The 11,675-nt window shown below is 27.3% G+C and overlaps 1 protein-coding gene across 3 annotated transcripts in view; it reads right to left on the minus strand.

Annotated features, from left to right (window-relative positions):
- The window catches only part of LOC119679685, a 131,752-nt gene that overhangs the window by 31,187 nt on the left and 88,890 nt on the right, over positions 1 to 11,675 (minus strand). The gene's annotated exons all lie outside the window — the stretch shown is intronic.

An 11,675-nucleotide genomic window follows, 5' to 3' on the forward strand; every position in this document is an offset into this window, starting at 1 on the left:
AATCGTAAATTAATTAATGGTAGTATTGTCGTACTTTGAATAAATAAAGAAATTTTAAAATTTAATAAAAAATTAAAATAAAATTATTTTTAATTTATTGAAAAAATTAATACCCTTCATAAGCAATTAAAATTCTAATTAAAGTATTAACAGATTTATCTTTTTTATTAGAAATACAACTATATTTAGCAACAATTTTGTTCATTTATTTTATAATCTAATGTATAAAATTTATTAAATTACAATTAATACAAAATTTCTTCAGATAAGTTTCATGTATAAAGTCTCCAGAATTGCAAAATAAAATAAAAAAAACATTAACGAATCAAAGTAGGCCCGATCAACTGTAAAACAACTATGCTAGTACATGAACCAAACCTAATCTTTAGACTTACATTTCTTATCAACCAGACAGAGCTATCAACTGTCAAAAATAATGACATAGTTAAGTTTATAGACTTGTCAGATTGATATGATTTTACTTATATGGGGGAGTCGTATATATTTTCTTTAACGTTGTCCATAGTGAGTCTTTACACCAGTTTTTGGTGTCCTCTTGACCTAGTGTATAGAAATATTTATGCGTGTTATCACAACAAGCCATCATTTTTGCTTAAGTACATAAGCTTTAAATGTCAACCCATCACAACAAGCCATCATTTTTGCTTAAGTACATAAGCTTTAAATGCCAACCCTTCACTTAAGCTGATCCAAAACATCAAACATTTCTCTTAGACTGATTGAAAATTGGACCTTTACTGGTTTTGCGAATTTTTTTTTTATGGTGACATCGACAGGTCCTTCTCGAACTTGTAATTTTAGCTTCGTAAACAGGAGAATCACATGGACCTATATGCTAGGACTGCATGCTGGATCTATCACATTTGTTGAGATTTTTAACGACATTGTGCCATCGCAAAACATGTAGTAATTTAATAAACTATATAAACACATCAGATTACCTCATAATTCATTTAATACTCACAAATAAGTATTCAATTGCTAACAAAAAATTATGGTAAAGAACTGTTTTGGAACTATTCGCAGGCCTTTTTCAAATTCTAACCTTTGGATGCTTTTTGTCCAGAATATAAATATTAGTAATTAATTAATAATATCTTTTGGAAAAATCATTTATGTACAGTTGTTGTATTTCTATGAAAAAAATAACTGTATCTAAAGTTATACAAATTAAAAACATTTGGCAAACATAACCTCATTCTCAACAATAATTGAATTTATTTACAGACAAATAGAATTAAACTTTATACCATATTTCCACTGCTTACTAAGTTACTTAAGTTTAAAGTTACTCAAAGTTGGCATTTCCATTGGTATTTTAATGATTCATAAACTGTGAGATTACAAGATTTACGAATCATATATATTAAGTATGTATTTGATCAAGTAAAATCAAATAAAATTCGCTTAGCATGCAAACAAGATTAAGAACTTAATATACCATTTTCATATTGGTGTCAAGTCAATACAAGTGTTTTCTGCAAACTGTCTATACTAGCAGATAGATAACAGATATATTGCTAAGGTATTGTTGCAATTTAGTTGAGTGTGAAGGTTAAACAAGTATATTTTTGAAACTGCCAATACCTAAAGATAGATAAGAGATGTATTCGTAATTCATTATTTCAATTGGCTTTGATAATAAGAACAGAGTGGATTTTCACATTGACATTAATAAACAGGTGAAGTCCCACAATAACAATTGTATTAAAACGTGTCTTGGAAATTCAGGCATAATATATTATAGATTTCCTTATAAATATAAATAAATTTTACTTAACATATTTCGTGATCGTTCACACATATCATATTGATATTATTCAGAGAATTTTAACAAAAGAATATTTAAAATAGAAATAAAGCGATCGGTAAGATAGTCTCGTAATAATAATGATTTAGTAATAATTTTACTTATCAAAAGAAATTCTTAAAACTGTGACTCTGTTTCCTGTTCATACTTGAAGTTACTATAATTATTATGTATTAAAAATTATAAAAAATTCTTCTTAAAACACAAAAAGAATAAAATAAAACCATGGTTTTCTCATAGGCAGTCATAAATTTTTTATTAAAACTAAATGATTATATATCATACGAAAATATTTATAGTAGTATAGGACCACCTAAGTAGCAATAGGCTTTTATCTGTTCATTATATATGTCATATCATGTATGCTTATGTATGCTTATGTATGTATCACAACATTATATTTAGTAGTTTGGTAATACTAAACTAGTAATATGTTTTTATAATACACTAAGCACACACCTCTATCTATAACATCCTCTTTATACAGACTTGAAATCACATACATACATTAAAATATGTACACATCTCACCTTATTCCCAATCATTGTACAAATAAGCGCCTACTGCAATATATGGTATATTATATAATAAAAATAATTATATATCTATATATTTATTATTCAAAATTGATATCAATATCTAAATCGATTCTTTAGTAATTTTTTCAAGAAAATTTCATATTAATTATTGAAACAATGTACATCTTTAATACAAATTTTTATATATATTCAAACACTTTAAATATATTATAGTATATTATCAAAGATTATAACATATATAAAAAAAATTATTTTTCATTTCAGTTAATTTCTTTTAAAGATGGTAAAGTTGGTGTTAATTTTGGTGGTTATCATGCAGAAGCTGGATTAGGTGGCATCTTAACTGGTAATCCAGCTCACGGTGGCTTGTCTGCTTCAGCTGGTACACCATGGGGACCACAAGCTGCGGCTGGATTACAAGGAAACCTTAATGGTATGTCAAATTATTACAAAATAAAATTATTGAATATTGAAAATATATAATTTGCAATGAGTAATATTCTGTAGACTTTACTTAGTAACGTCATGCCCTTAAAGTTATTGCAACTCATTTAATCGACTTTATTTTATATAAGCCATATGATATTGTTCTTTCTCATCATTTTCTATATATTCTGTTATTTATGGTGTAGTTGAATTTTTACCGCTTGTACTTCATAAGTTCAACAGATATCGCAGCACTCTCTCGAATTTATCTATTTCTAATTCTTTTATTGCTTTTTTTATTATAAACAATTTCCTTAAAGCTTAGTTCTTACATAAAAGTAACAGGATATTGAACTACCTTTTTTTTGTATTTTAGGTCGTTATACTGTTTACAATTGAATAAGTTCTTCATATATTTTCTTTACAGGGCAATTCGAGCGAAAGGCCGTTTGAAAGGTCATTCGTATTCTGGTAGCGGTCTTTTGCAAGATTGGAAGCTCTTTTCGGTCTTCTAAAGATCGGTTCTGCTATTGAGCAGATCTTTCGATTATCAGCTAAGATTTTGTTAATGTTTTTCGTGTATAAACTTTTTTTTATTTTAAATAAAAAATATAAAAATTGGAATAAAAATTAATAATTAATTAATTAATTAAAATGTATAAATATAGAACAAATATTTTTTACTTTATTTTTAATATGACACAAACGTAAATGAATTGATATACTACACTGTCTTCATAAAAATTTTAAAAAGTGTATTTTTAATATTTACATATAATATATATATTTTTGTATTTATTTAAATTTTAATATATATTTAATTCATTAATTTGTTTATTTATTTAAATATATTTAAGCTATAATTTTAAAACTAATGATTTTTTTGCCACTACTGTTTTCAATGCAGCAATAGCTGCTACCACTTCTTTTATAACATAAGTTAAATTCAGTAAATAATTATTTACGAAAAATAATAATAATAATTAAATATATATTCATCGGTTTTCATCTCATTTGTTATCAATTATTTACTTACATGCGGTAACAATAAGTAACTGTCTTTCACCACGGACAAGACAGCTCTGTACCACGACTTAGAGTTAGTTAGTTAGTTGTGGTTTAGGGACGAACGAATCTTCAATTAGCTAAGAAAGCCGTTTTGAATCCACAAATCCTCGTAATAATAGGTAGAAAAGAAATGATCAAACTAGAACCACAAATTACAAATGATAAAACTTTTTTCAAAAGCCTTTTGTGCCAGAATAGCAAAAATTTTACAAACAGTCTTTCAGTGGATCTTACAAAGGTCTTACGATAGACTTTTAACGAGTCTCCCAGAATTGCTCTGTCAGATCAGTGTTTAATAAAATTAATTATTTGTTAAGTGTATATCTATTGTATTTAGTTATGTATAATATAAAAAAATAATATGTGCTGTGATATTTCTATTTTATGACGTCATCGTGGTCGCATTGCAAATTGCAATGCAGTAGTATGATTCTCTAAGTTGTAAAAAATTTATGTGTTATTTCTATTATCAAAATAGCAAAAAAAAAATGTAATGCGTCACACAAGTCTCAATTTAAAGACGTCTCTAAAGACAATTAACGATAACTATAGGGTTTATATCCATATCCAGCATATTTGGTGTGTATAGACGTCAATCAGTTGCTGCTGCTACAGCAGCATTAAGCTTTGGCTGCAATTGCAGCAGCAGCGACTAACTGACACCCCGTATGGATAAAAATTATGATGCTGGTTAAAATGTGCCGAGAAGAACTTGCGTAACATATATCTAGGTGCACTAACAAACAAAATGAGAACTATAATTTTGTAATGCACATTATAATTACAATCACATGATCGATATTTTTACCACATAAAAGATGGACCGAAGATTCACCGAATTTCAAATACTATTTAGTTAAATCTGTTGAAAATAATAACCGAACACTATTCCTTGCATGGGTAATTATTTGACCCATGACAATCGATTGACGGTTTTCTTATTGAATATATAGATTTAAAATCATAATTATTAATTTTTTTATAATTAATATAGAAATGAAATATAAAAAATAGATATATGTATATAGAATATGGACATATAGTAATATGTGCAGGATGATATTTATACATTTATGACGTCATCATTTCGCCTCAAAAGTAATAGGCTATACCGAGAAAGTAGAATCTTGATCTGTAAGTAAGTCATCAGTACATCTTTGATGTTTGGTTGCGTCGCTTTTAGTAAAGCAGGTAAATCCACCTTTGATATTGAAATATTGACACGTTTAAGAACATAACCTTATAGATTCTAACCTGACATACCTGACATATTCAAAATTCCCGGATATATCAGAAACTCTTACATTCTTAGAAATCTTTATATTATAACCATCTCCAAGCAAATAAGGATTAGCGCATATAAATTATTGAGACTTGTACACGATTTCAAAGCGTGTTATCAATGAAAGTTATATGTATACTTTACTAGGTTTCAGTTAATACAATACAAATTGCTACTTTTTTCTTGTTCGACGTTGATATTATGTTCTTATTTTTATGTTTCATTATTTGTGTATTAAAACACATATGAGTCTATTTAAAAAAAAAACAAACCTAACTTTTCCAAATATTTTTAATAAAGAGGTTTTTCTCATAGTAATTAACAACAACAATTACAAAAACTAATTTTTTTTTATAGTATTTTAATTAAATGAATTTTTGGCTGACCATACAGCTGTTTCGAGTGGTCTTGGAAATAATTCTTATATTTAATTATTTATAAATAATTGTTTGAGACTGCAAGTACCAGGAATCGAACTCGTGGGCTGAAACTATTTTATATAAATTATTTATCATTTTTCTAGAATAAATAAATTTTAATTAATTATAGAGACATGAATTATTTTTAAATTTTTATTTATATTCCAAATTTAATTTTTATTTTTAACTTTTCGTAAAACAAAATTCATATAAATATAGGGAAATGAGTAAATGAAGTAATTAAAGGAAGTCGAAAACCCCAATTTGCACTTCTGTTAATTCGATGCAAATACACTAAATGACGTGCAATAATACCGTGGGCGAAATTTTAAATTAATTACATTCTGACTGGGTGCGAATATTCCTTGTGGATGAAATCGACCATTTACAAAACGAATTACATTTATTTTAAACGGTAGTAAATTTAAGTAATATTTTATATGAAAGTTTTATAATTAATAATTTTATTAAGTTTGATTAATTGAAGTCGCAATAAAAAATTTTTCATTTTCATTTATTTATCTTTTGCAGGACGTGCTGCCGGTTTTGGTTATGCGGGTGCTCAAGCAAATCCATCAGTTGGCGCTGGCGCTGTTCTGGGTGGTGCAACTGATGAAGGTGGATTCCTTGGGGCAGATGCGTATGCTAATGGTAAATCAACATCAAAAACTGTATCAGGTTTTTTCCCACCACCAGAAAGTTACCAGGTGCCATCAATATTTTCACCAAATGATGAAATCATTCCAACAAATACTGGCGACAACGTTCAGAAAATTAAACCACCAAAAAAGTATTCACTTTTTAATGCAGAGGTAAGCTTTTTATAAATAATAAATAAAAGATAAATATATTTAGAAAAAATTATATAAATAAATTTTTTTCTGTGAATTCAAGAATTTTAAAAAAATCAAATTTTGTCACCCAAATGTCTTAAGACAATATGTTAGTATATTGAAATAGGTAAGAAAGGCATATGTGGCAGTTACTCCTAATAGTGTGCCCATATACCCACATCATTCAATGCGATATGATACGCCTATGACGAAAATCGTTTATATAGTATGTGCAGGGCAATCTTGTAGAATTAATCAATTAATTGATCAATGCTACCACCATATTTTGGTTAGTAGGAGATTGTATGATTAGAGACAACTTATATAAGATGTAAAACGTAATACAATTTATATGTCCTCTAAAATTTTGAAATTCATTCGTTCTATTGCCATTACGTCTACATCCATAATATTAAGAACGCATACATTTAAGTAAAGAGAGAGAGAGAGAGAGAATGAGACCGTAAAGCTCTAGCATATGCGAAGTAAAGCATATAAAATATATAAAAGCATAGGTATATACCTAGAAACCAAATCACAAAAATTAGACTTTCAAATCAACTAGGATGCAATGAGGTAGTAAAACCAATTTTTTCCAGGTTTTTAAAGCCATTGCCCATCTTGTAATTACTGTTAGACAACTTTATAGAAGTTGTCTTCGGGTTAACAATAGATATAATGGAGCTCCATTGAATATTATTATTTTCTTGAAAGAATCTTTTAATTTGTAAATCAGTTTTTATAAAAATATAAGACTGTTTGGAAATTAATTTCGTTTTTTTCCACAAAAATGTAAGATTATTATTAAATAAATATTTAATAACTTTTTTGTTCTGATTTCATCATCTTTTTGACGGTAGTTGGATTCCACGCTGATACAATTTTTGTTCTTTACCGTCATAATATTAATTCAGTTTTTGACGTACTCGTTTCCAGTTAAAGTCTAAAAAGTTTAATAGAAATCAGAAATTAAATTATAATTAGAAGGTAACAGATCTGAAGTATATAGTAGTTGTAACAGTACTATGTATCCCATCTAAACGGTAAAAATGTTGGCGATTCAATAAACATAGACGAAGACTTCGATTATCTTTGTGGAACACTACAAATTTTTATTGATCAATACTGGAGTTTTTTTATTTAAGTGAATTATTAAATTTATCCTGCTAATGACAGTAAAGTTTGAAATTATTTGTTAGTTGTATTTTCCGGTAAAAGCTCAAACAAAAAAAATTTATTATAGATAATTTTTCTTAATAGCTATTCCCACTCTACTCCCAGCCTACGGCTATATATTGATAGTAGTATTAAAAGATTGTGACAGTTCTTTATATTATAATTTATATGCCTTGAATTATTTATTATTCAAGTATTATTATTTAGAAACATGTAACAGGTTATTATTCTAAATAACAGGTATTATTTAGAAGAAGAAACAATCATAAACATTACAATGGATTACATCGAAATCAGTAATGTCTAAATTTAAAGAAAATAACCTTAGGTGTATAAAACAACAAGTCTCTTGCTAAAGTCTCTAATTTGTATGCAAAACAACAACACTATCCTTTTGCTTTAACAGACTATTTTTGAAGTGTCTAATTATCTAAGAGACTGTAGAAAATAATGTTTATAATAAAATGATTAGAAATCGATTGTGAATATTTATTAGAAGATTCTAGTCAGAAAATTTAATTAACTAAAAATAAAAAAAATTATGTTGTTCTAATTTACTATTGTTCAAAAACGTCTCTATTGAAACACAAGTATCTATTAAGAAAATAGTTTTTTTTTATGATAATTGACTTCAAAATCAAATTTTATAAATGTTTTTAACTATGATTAATTTAATATAAAAGGAAATTTCAATATTTTAAACATAGTTACTATTGGTTTTAATTTACTATACATGTTATAATTTTTAATTTTTTTAATAATATTTAAATTTATTTAAATTTGATTTTTCTTAAGTTTTGAATACATAAATAAGACTTCTTTATGGTGCAAACATAAATTTTAATACATTAGAATAGTGATAACTATATATCAGTAAGAGACTTTAACAAGAGACTTTAGTAATAGACTTTAGCAAGAGACATTAGTAAGAGACTTTAGCAAGACACTTGTTGTTTTTTGCAGCATTTCAGAGCAGCCGAATACACCTAATATTAAAAACTGTTTTGTAAGTCTTGTCTATTAATCAAAAAATGTAATCTTAGAATGTGTCTCCTTATCATTATATTGTAATAACTTTAAAATAATTTACTTAATTTGCCTTGTTAAAAAAAATTAATTTTATGACCTAAACTTCTGTTATTAATTCTAATCCCATACCAATGTCGACTACAATGTCACAACAAAAATAGTTTAAGTTATTATTAATTAAGAGATGAACCTAAACCTTTAACATTTTTCAATTTCTAAGCTACCAAACCAAATTGCTGAATGTGAAACAGCTGTGGATTCAAGCAAGAACCAACCCACAACAAATTTACAACCAAGTGATAAAAAGCTTTCCAGCATCACAACAACAAAAGTCATAAGTACACGCACCTATGTCAATGATCCAGTGAGTACAGTGCATAAAACTGCAAATATTCCGAAAAGTGATGATGGTTCAGTGATAATTGTGGAACGACAAAAGCAAAATCTACGTGGACGGAAACAACAGAGGCGTCGGGTGACAAAAACTCGCCAACGCGTTGTCGTACAGCAGACCCCGGATGTTAGTTATGTCAAACTAGAGACGACAGAGGTGAAAGAGAGTACAATTTATAAAAAAAAAAACCAACTTGAAATATAACATAACGAAGCCATACGCAAATGCATGCTATATTTTTTCACATATGAAATGGAAAAAAAATTCCATCATAAATACGAGTTTGTTTGCAGCATGGAGCATATTTTGCAGGCAACAAAGGATAATGGAAATGCAACCAACGTAACGTACAACAACGCAACAATGCAACGCAAAGTTATTGTTTGTGTCGGAGATAAAAAATGTCCTTACACACTTGGCTTAAGGCACGTTTCACGCTCTGCACTGCACTTGGCGGTTTATTTAAATTGAGCAGTTAAATTCCAAATGTCTGCCATATATTATTTTTCATTTTTCCTTAAGGCGCTACTAGTTAGATTCGTTCGTTTAACACTATACGATACTTTAGTACAACGTCTGTTTGTAGCATAAAATATATAAACATTGCATTTAAAGGACAAGATTTGATAAATTTTGTCCAATTATATGTAAATTGATCAATATTATATTTTTCCTAAAGGGAATTTTTATTATGCTTAAAAAAATGTGATAAAAATATCCAATAAAAATACTTAATAATATATAAAATAATAACACAATTAAATAAGTATGCTTATCATACTTGTTAAACTTATGATATAACATATAAGTTCTAACTTAAGTTTTAATCTGATATACTTATTAAACACTAATACTTATTTAAACCAATTCAATAATCTAATAAGTATGCTTAGACCTTGCAGAAGTTTCAGTACTCCATGCACGAAAAGTATATATAAAAACAGGACTTGCTTTAGATTTCGGCTTAGATTAAGTTATTATAGTAATAGTGTGGATTAATAAAAATCTATGAACCCAATGTAGAGCCACAAAAATTTTTAAAAGGCTTAAAAGAGATCAACTTATATACAGATGTCTGCATTTTATTGATTTTGTTAACCTTGTACTTGACTATTCTATAACAAAAGTTTTCAACTTATTTTATCATCTTTTAGATGATCCGAATTTGTTTCTAAGACACAATGTTTAATAACCTTAATGATAAGCAATGTTAAAGTCTACCAATATTGCGTTCAGAAATACATACAGTCAAAAACCATCCCTAGAAAAGTATTGACCAATATCACGAACTTAAGAATAGATTGTGTCTAGGCATATTTATGTATACACCCCTACCCAATCAATAATAACAACAAACAATAACTTTAAAAAAAACGGAACTTCTACTTGAAAGATGTAGCATTGATTAGAAAGTCTTTAATATGCAAGAGTAGACAGTCAATCGGTAATAACAAACAATAGTTTTAAAAAAGCACGGTAATTTCTGCTGGAAAGATGTAGCCATGATTAGGACGTCTTTAATATGTAAAAATATTCAGATCCCTAAATAATCTTCTTTAGCCAGAACCTTAACTACATTGTCCGTTACTTATTTTAAAGCCATCAATGTAAGAAGTCAGATCCTTGATTGTATTATCCATTACTTATTTTTTAGCCATCAATATAAATTGTCAGAAATTCTTCTAATGAGAACCTTCCAGTAGTCAGGTACTCTGTTTGTATAATGCATATAAATTTTATATCGAAATAATCTGTTGATATGGTACTTTTCAACAAATGATTTCATACCTAGGGAAACATTGAAAACTGTATATCATAAACTGTGGGAATATATTTTCAAATACTTATATACAGATTTATACATAAAAATTTATATTCCATAGTTAGTTTCTATGATCAGTACGTTATAAAGTTCAGCAATTTTATAAATATGTTAAGTTGATCCACATGGTTTTACAGAAAGTATTTAAGTAACATTCAGCAAAACAATACAACTACTGGCATTATACAACATTTTTACTAGTAAATTATAAAGCAATAATTTAAGTAATGTGTACCTTGAACCAATTCATAAGGTTTAATGCTAATTTTTGATAACTATATCTTTAGCTCTCTGGTTCTATTTTTTTAACCAAAACCAAAAATAAATAAATTACTTCTTTATATTTAAATAAAGTCCTCAACTTTTTTAGTTTTTTAAATATTCATAACATTCATAACTCACCAAATTTATTACTCTAATATTAATTTTTTAAATGAAAACTCAAATGCATTTGCGCTCAAACATAATTCTCATTTACTTTAGTGATCAATTTCTGTTTAAAGTCATCCATTTCTACTGGAATATTGTTTGATGTTAATAAAAATTTTTGACTATTACCTAGTTAAGCTTTTTAATGCTATAAGTATGTAGGAATGTAATAATTTATAGCGATTGTATATAATTATATTAATACTTTATGTAGGTACACTGTACTTTCATTTACAAATTCATCGAAAATACTGATACTAAATAGATATCGAGTACTGAACGTATATTCTTTAAATTTGAGTTGAGTTTTTTAAGTCATTCTCTCTGTCTGCATCCCTGATCTCTATGAAATTCCACCTCTATGATATTTGGATTCATATGATGAATCCATCTATAAACGGTCTATCAAGAACGTTTTCCTTATATT

The sequence above is a fragment of the Teleopsis dalmanni genome, chromosome 2 (genome assembly GCF_002237135.1).
Source record: "Teleopsis dalmanni isolate 2A chromosome 2, ASM223713v2, whole genome shotgun sequence".
Taxonomy (NCBI): domain Eukaryota; kingdom Metazoa; phylum Arthropoda; class Insecta; order Diptera; family Diopsidae; genus Teleopsis; species Teleopsis dalmanni.